General features: G+C 48.1%; 2 non-coding genes across 2 annotated transcripts; both read left to right on the forward strand.

The window, feature by feature from the left end:
• Nucleotides 1-5,691: 5,691 nt before the first annotated feature.
• On the forward strand, nucleotides 5,692-5,824 carry LOC115030446. The gene has a single exon (XR_003836044.1). It is a non-coding gene; the product is annotated as a small nucleolar RNA SNORA71 (small nucleolar RNA).
• A 1,200-nt stretch (nucleotides 5,825-7,024) lies between these two features.
• Nucleotides 7,025-7,157, forward strand: LOC115030445. The gene has a single exon (XR_003836043.1). It is a non-coding gene; the product is annotated as a small nucleolar RNA SNORA71 (small nucleolar RNA).
• Nucleotides 7,158-8,028: the final 871 nt, after the last annotated feature.

Here is an 8,028-nt window from a genome sequence, read left to right on the forward strand (position 1 = left end):
TGTAGCCCTGGCTGTCCTGGAACTCACTCTGTAGACCAGGCTGGCCTCGAACTTAGAAATTTGCCAGGTGTGGTGGCACATGCCTTTAATCCCAGCACTTGGGAGGCAGAGGCCGGTGGATTTCTGAGTTCAAGGCCAGCCTGGTCTACAGAGTGAGTTCCAGGACAGCTAGGGATACACAGAGAAACCCTGTCTCGAAAAACTCAAAAACAAAACAAAACAAAACAAAACAAAACAAAACAAAAACCCCAAAACAAAACAACAACACAAAGGATGGTTCATTCTTAAATGCTTTAACCTCCCTTGTAGCCCACCACCCACCACCCACCACCCACCACCCATCACCCACCACCCACCAGAGGTAGTGAAAAAGAAAGTATACAGGGGAAGTGGGCCTTTTGAGAAAGATTCTTTGGAGCAACTCCTGTCTGTGTTGTCTGGAAATTGGCAGTTTAGTTCACAGGTTAGCAGTGGCACGTCGGTCCACTCACAAACACTTTAGGAATACACCAGCAGTCCATTTCAACAGTGTCAGGATAGCAAATACGAATCAGCAGCAATGACACTACCTAGCAGAGATAGCCAGGTCTCAGCCTTGGCACAAGTCAGCAGAAGGGACCAGGGTCAATGGGATGTTGGGGAAAGTTCTCAGCTGTGCCTCTCTCAGTGAAACAAAGATCAGTGGAGACTGGAGACCAACAAGCTTCGCATAGCTAGCTCTCTGTAAGCAAGCCAAGTTCAGCCTTCGTCCCTGTCCGTCAAGTTCTATTTACACTCCCTCCAAACATCACGTGCCCTCCATGGGCTTTGCCTCAGCACGTGTGTCTGTCTCAGCTGATATCACTCTGCCAATCAGCCCAAGTCTGTGGAAGCAGCAAAAAAGCCTTAGCACACCACCAGAAGTTTTTTGGTGCATTTCTGTCTATGGAGTTCCAATAAATGCAGCTCAACTACGCAGTGTAAGGTGGACCAATTCATGTGTGTTGTTAGCAAGGAATCCTTCAGCACCTGTCCTTGCACATTGCTTGCGTTAGCAGAACATCCCCTCTCCTGCGTCTGCTTCAGTGAAACATTCCTTCACAAGTCTGCCTTAGCCTTTCACCTGTGTCCACCTCAGCTAAACGTTCCTTCACATGTTTGCTCCAACAAAACACCATCCAGTCAACTTTCCAAAGAACCCTTACGTTTCCACTTCACAGCCCTTTCTCTTTTGCTATCTGGCCTCACAGCCCTTTCTCTTTTGCTATCTGGCCTCCAGGAGCAGCTTTGTTCCACCACACACTCCTTGTCATGAGCACTTGACACCTCACTACAGGCCCTGAAACCACAAAGTCAAAAGCTAACACAAAGATCAAAAGCTAACACAAAGCTCTCCTCTTTAAGTTGCTTTCCTTGGTATTTTGGCCCAGCATCACACTGGGAGTCTGAAGTCAAGGCACCTGCAGAATCTGAGCCCTGCCTCACACCACTCCTGTATCACAGGCTGATGGATGCCTTCTTAGTGTTCCCAAGTGGCAGAAGGAAGAAGCAAGATCCAGGGGACCCCTCATAACCTGATCACTTCCCTCTTCAAAGATCTTGCAACCTGATACTACCATGGTGGGAGGTAGGGTTTCAAAATGGACTTAGGGGAGGGACTAGTCACCATTCAGTCTGTAATACTGGAATAATAATTAAATGGGTCAAAACACCTGAAATATTTTGTGTGCTCAAAAATACTGGCTGCTAGTTGTATCCCTTCATTGCATTGAGAACAGGTATCAGAATCGTATCATACTGGGATGACACGGCTAGACTGGACTAGATGGTGAAACCAGTAAAGGCATGTGTCCTCAGGAATGACAACCTGCCAGGCAGTGGTGGCATGTGCCTTTAATCCCAGCATAGGTAGGCAGATCTCTGAGTTTGAGGCCTTGAGGCCAGCCTGGTCTACAGAGTGATTTCTAGGACAGCCAGGGCTACACAGAGAAATCCTGTCTCGGAAAAAAAAAAAAAAAACAAAAACAAAACAAAACCAAAAACCACTCCAGGACCACGTGGTAGAAGAGACCAACTCAGAAGTGGTCTTCCAATATCTAAATGTGCACCATGACATGCGTGCCTACCAAACACACACACACATCAACATAACTCTTAAAAAAGGGCACATGAAACAGCCGGGCGTGGTGGCACACAGCTTTAATCCCATCGCTCAGGAGGCAAAGTCAGGAGGACCTTTGTGAGTTCTTCAAAGTTAGCCTGGTCTATGTAGTGAGTTCCAGGACAGCTAAGACTAAATAGAGACCCTGTCTCAAGAAAGGCAAGTCAAACTAAAACAAGAAGCACTGCTGAGCCACTTGCATGAGCTTGGTGTCTCTACTTCACTTTGTACATACCCTCCTGTATATAATATACTGAACATTTCATAATTCATTCCTTATTTTCCATCAGGCTTTAGACTGTCTTCTCTTCAGAGACAGCCCTGCTGTCTACTCTGGATAAGTAAATAGGTCACCACTGTCACAATCTGCCTACCACTATTTCATTTGTAGTGCTTATGTTTTTTTTTAACATTTATTTTATTTTATGTGCATTAGTTTTTTTGTCTGCATACATGTCTGTGTAAGGGTATGAGATTTTCGGAGTTACAGTTGTAAGCTTCCATCTGGGTGCTGGGAATTGAACCCGGATCCTTTGGAAGAGCAGTCAGCGCTCTTAATCACTGAGCCATCTCTCCAGCCCTGCACTTATGATTTTTAGTGGTTGAATTTTCTGGCCATTTGTTTATCATACTGATTAAAATATAACCGAGTTATGGATCATGTTTGTCTTATTCCTTTTATTTTTTAGTGCGTAGTTTGGCCCTTGATACGATATTATGGGTGGATGCAAAGCTAGATGAGTATATGGATAGATGGATGGATGGATGGACAGGCAGACAGATGCATGCAGATGAATAGATACATAAGAAGGCAGGTGGGTCAGTATGATGGATGATGACTAATGGGATGAGAGGAAGCTGGCGTTCTGCACATATTTTCTGGCAAAATGGATGCATGGACTTATCGGAAGAATGGAAGCTAGGACTGAGGAAGGAGAGCCTCGATGGCGCAGTAAGCATTTCGGTTCTACTCCTGCAGGGGACGCTGCAGAGCCACGCCCACTGGCCAGTTGCGCAAAGGCGAAGCTGGAGACCGCAGCGTGCGCAGCCGCAGCTGGGCAGACACTGCGGTTTTCGGGGAGCGTCCTGCGCAGTCCCGCACTGCGGCACTCACTCACTGCACTCAGCCTGCTAGGCAAGTCACCTCGGCTCTGCGCTCTTGGCCGCTTCCAAGACCTCCAGTCTTCTTTAACCGGATAAACCCAGGAGCCGGGAAGCTAGGGTGCAGGCGTGATCCTCCCACCCTTGAGAGCTATGGACCTCCTGGAGTACTGGAAAAGAGATCGTTGGTAGGCTGCGACCTCCGCCTTGCAGGGTCGGTGGGCTACAGTTGAGCTTACGCCCAGCCTTTGGGGAGGGAACCGGTAGGAGAGAAAGACCAGGGGACGCAGTACTAGTGTCCGGGCGGAGGTGGAGGGTTGGGGGCTGAACCCAGGTGAGGTTCATGAGGCATGCGAAGCCTCTTGTCCTTTCTTACACAGGGTTCAGCCTTGCTTTGAACCCTTTCCCAAGGGCTGTTTCCCAGATGGGCCTTTGCCGCAAGGCCCTCCTGACACCAAGGATGACAACGCAGGTTCTGCGGCAGCCAACACCCCTCCCCCCACTCTCCGCACTCACTGGTGGGTGCCACCGTCCAGGAAGCAAGTATCCCGGTAAGTGCTGCGGGTGCACCTTGAAGCCTGAGTGCCACCTAATTTTAGCCTTCCTATGGGCACCAGCAGAGGGGTAGTGTGGAGTTCACCCAGGTTCAGAGGTCAGCCTAGCAAAGACCCTGTGCAGGAAAGCTTGGGAGTCTGGACTCAGGCCATAAAGACCTCAGGTCCTTTGTGAGCTAGTTCCTTCATTCCCAGGTAGGGAAATTGCAAAGGCAGATCTGGCTGCTTGTCTTATTTTGAACCCTAGTGCCTGGCTGTAATGGAAGCTATGCCCTGTGGTGTGAACGAAACATATTTTTCATTTTGAACGTAAGTTGGTCTTCTAGTGGGGGCAGGTAGATTTCATACGGCTGAGGTCTTTTAAGCCAGCGGTTAGACAGTTAGCCAGCATTTTTCCATTTGAGGTTCTTTGGCAGGAGACGGGATAAAAAACCTTTTGGAGTCGCTGCCGTTTATCAGAGCTTGGAGGAACGATCTGCAAAGTGCTCTCTGACAGGTGATTTGTTGTTAGCATCTTTCTTTGTTCAGGAGAAAGTGCTGCGTCATTAGTTATCCAGCCTCGGGTTGTATCTGTTGTATTTGGCTGTCGCACCAGGTTCTCTGCCTAGGACAGATTTGGCCAAGTGACATTTAGATGCTGATTTAAATGCTTCTTGTTTATTGCAGAATTGACAGCCTGGTGCAGAGGGAACATGAGGGGTGTCTCTGTCCTGCTAGGAAGCAGCTGGACCACAGCGCTCCCAAGGTAGGATCTGAACTTAAGATGGCTGCCCTCCGGGAAGGGGAAGGAGAAGGGGAAGAGGGGCGGGGCTGGAAAGATGGCTCAGTAATTAAGAGCACTGAGCTGTTCCAGAGATCCTGAGTTCAATTCCCAGCAACCACATGGTGGCTCACAACCATCTGAAAAGGGATCTGACACCTATTCTGGTGTGTCTGAAGACAACTACAGTGTACTCATATACAACCAATAAATATTCTTACAAAAAAAGAAAAGATGGCTGCCCTCAAGGGATGCTCACAGGTTCCCAGGAATGGGATAGACTGGGAAGTAAATGGACAGAAGATGAAGGTGGCTGCATCCCTTTCCCCCAGGTTTTTTTTTTGTTTGTTTGTTTGTTTTTTGTTTTTTGTTTTTCGAGACAGGGTTTCTCTGTGTAGCCTTGGGGCTGTCCTGGAACTCACTTTGTAGACCAGGCTGGCCTCGAACTCAGAAATCCACCTGCCTCTGCCTCCCAAGTGCTGGAATTAAAGGCATGCGCCACCACGCCCAGCTCCTGTCCCCCAGTTTTATTCTCCCTTGGGCCACTGATATACATCTAATTTCTGTTGTGCCTGCTTCAGTTCTGAGTCCTCTGCAATGCTTCTTGCTTTGGTGGGTTAGCAGCAGAAGGTCTGAATCAGACACGGGACAGTGCTGCGTATCTACTTGGACCCAGGTCTGTCTTGATTGGGGTTTCCCTTGCTGCAATGAAACACCATGACCAAAGCAGCTTGGGGAGGAAAGGGTTTATTTGGCTTAGACTTCCACATCACTGTTCATCATCAAAGAAAGCCAGGACAAAAACCCAGACATGGCCAGGAACCTGGAGGCAGGAGCTGATGCAGAGCCCATGCAGGGGTGCTATGTACTGCCTGGTTCCCTGGTTCTTACTCAGCCTGCTTTCTTATATAACCCAGGATTACCAGCCCCAGGGCTGGCCCCACCCACAATGGGCTGAGCCCTCCCACATCAATCACTAATTTAAAAATTGCCCTACAGGCTTGCCTACAGCCCAGTCTTATAGAGGCATTTTCTCAGCTGAGGTTCCCTCCTTTCAGATAACTCTAGTCTGTGTCAAGTTGAAACTGACTGCTCTAAACTTCTGCATTTGACAACAGGCCCTCCACCTTCTCTGGCCCTGCTTTCGTAAGTGATCAGGGATACCCATGCCCTGACCATTGGTAGTGCAGGCAGAGGAAATGTGGAAAGAACTGTCCCGTGCTTGGAAGGTCCACACCCATGCCTTTCAATGCTGGGAGCTTTCCCACACTGTGGTTTCTTAACTCAGCATACATTTGGCATCCATCCATTCCTGTTGGGCACTATTTATATTGGTGGTATGATTGGTGGTGACTGCCCTGCCGTAGGCCAAACACAATGTTCTTTTTAGCAGTTAAAGCCAACAATGGTTTCATCCTAGAAGTAAGAGCCAACAGTTTTGGGGATGCATACTGACTGGTAACGTCTGTGCCAACCCTTTGCCCCATAACCACCATGCCCTGCTGTAAGCAGTGGCAAGCTAGGTACTCATCAGATTTCAACTGCTTTGCAGGTGACTCCACTGTAGATAGAGGCATCCTGGGAGTTGCCATGTCAGGAACATTCTAGACCCACCTGTACTTGAGGTCAGATCTCTTGTCCAGTCCATTCTTTGGAGCATTGGTCCCTTGCATCCAATACAGCACTATGCATGTTGCCACGGGCTTTCAGCGATGATACAAGAGCCGACTGGACATGGGACTCCTGCCCTGTCACTCTCTGAGTCTCTGAGTCAAAGGATAGACTCAGAACTTCATTTTCAGCATTTGAAAAATAAAAGTATAGGTAGATGTGGTGGTGCACACCTTTAATGTCAGCATTTGGGAGACAGAGATCTCTGTGAGTTTGAGGCCAGCCTGGTCTACAGAGTGAGTTCCAGGACAGTCAGGGCTACACAGAGAAACCCTGTCTCAAAAAAAAATGAAAAATCAAAAAACAAAAAAAAAAAAAACAAACAAGAAAGAAAGAAAAGAAAAGAAAGGAGGGGGCTGGAGAGATGGCTCAGTGGTTAAGAGCACTGACTGCTTTTCCAGAGGTCCTGAGTTCAAATCCCAGCAACCACATAGTGGCTCACGACCATCTGTAATGAGATCTGATGCCCTCTTCTGGTGTGTCTGAAGATAGCGTATTCACATATATAAAGTAAATAAATCTTTAAAGAAAAAAAAAAGGAGAACTAAAGCAATGACAGGCAGAGATAACTTGTGTTCCACTTGAGCTAATGTGCCTGTCCCAACCCCTTATGCCTCCCAGTAGCCGTGCTCAGGGGATCTTCTTTGGTTATCCTTGGCCATGAGGCTTTATGGGGCCTTTGTAGGAAAGAAGAACCATGGCAGGGGGGCTATGCTTAGCTAGGCTTTCCCCGGACTCAACCCTGCAGGCCTCCAGTGTCTGCATCTCTTCTTGGCCTCATGTCTGTTTTGCGTCTGCACCTGCATTTAGAAGCCGACCATGGGCTGCGTGTGCTCTGGCCATACATGATGCAGGGAGAGGAGTTGCTGAAGGCCGTTTCCCGTGTTTGAAGGGTCCACTCCTCCCTCTCAAATGCTGGCGCTTTCACACACTCCTGTCAACACTTCAGCCTCCACACAGGACGTGGATGGCTGTGTGAGAGTCATCTCGGTTTAGTTCTGCTTTGTTTTGTTGGTTTATTTTGAGACAGGGTCTCACTATGTGGGTCTGGGCTGGCCTGCCTCTGTCTCCCAAGGGCTAAGATTAAAAGAGACATGTGCTGGGGCTGGAGAGATGGCTCAGCAGTTAAAAGCACTGGCTGCCCTTCCAGAGGGTCCTAAATTCAATAATTTCCAGCAACCACATGGTGGCGCATGATTATTTATAAGGGGATCTGATGCCCTCTTCTGGCGTTTGGGTGTACATGCAGCAGAGCACTCATACTTTTTTTTTTTTTTTTTTTTTTTTTTTTTTTTTTTTTTTTTTTTTTTTTAAATTTTTTTTTTACATATTTTCCTCAATTACATTTCCAATGCTATCCCAAAAGTCCCCCATAGCGCCCCCCACTTCCCTACCCACCCAATGAATACATTTATATTTTGGCTTGGGCTTTCTCAGTGTGGCTCTCTGCTATCAGAGACCAAGGTTTTGACACTTTCGCATCTAGGAAGGCCAAGGTGAATTGCACATAATGAGTGACACGTACTCACCACTACAAGGTTTTTATAAAGAAGTTATCTTTCTGTGTTTCTTTTCTTGAAACAGACTCTCTTTGGAGTCCTCTTACTTGCTTTGTGGCCCAGACTGGCCTTGAACTCACAGAGAGTCTCCTGCCTCTGCCTCTAGAGTGGCTGGGATTAAAACCACCACTCCAGCCGGGCGTGGTGGCGCACACCTTTAATCCCAGCACTCGGGAGGCAGAGGCAGGCGGATTTCTGAGTTCGAGGCCAGCCTGGTCTACAAAGTGAGTGCCAGGACAGCCA

The sequence above is a fragment of the Mus caroli genome, chromosome 2, assembly GCF_900094665.2.
Source record: "Mus caroli chromosome 2, CAROLI_EIJ_v1.1, whole genome shotgun sequence".
Taxonomy (NCBI): Eukaryota; Metazoa; Chordata; class Mammalia; order Rodentia; family Muridae; genus Mus; species Mus caroli.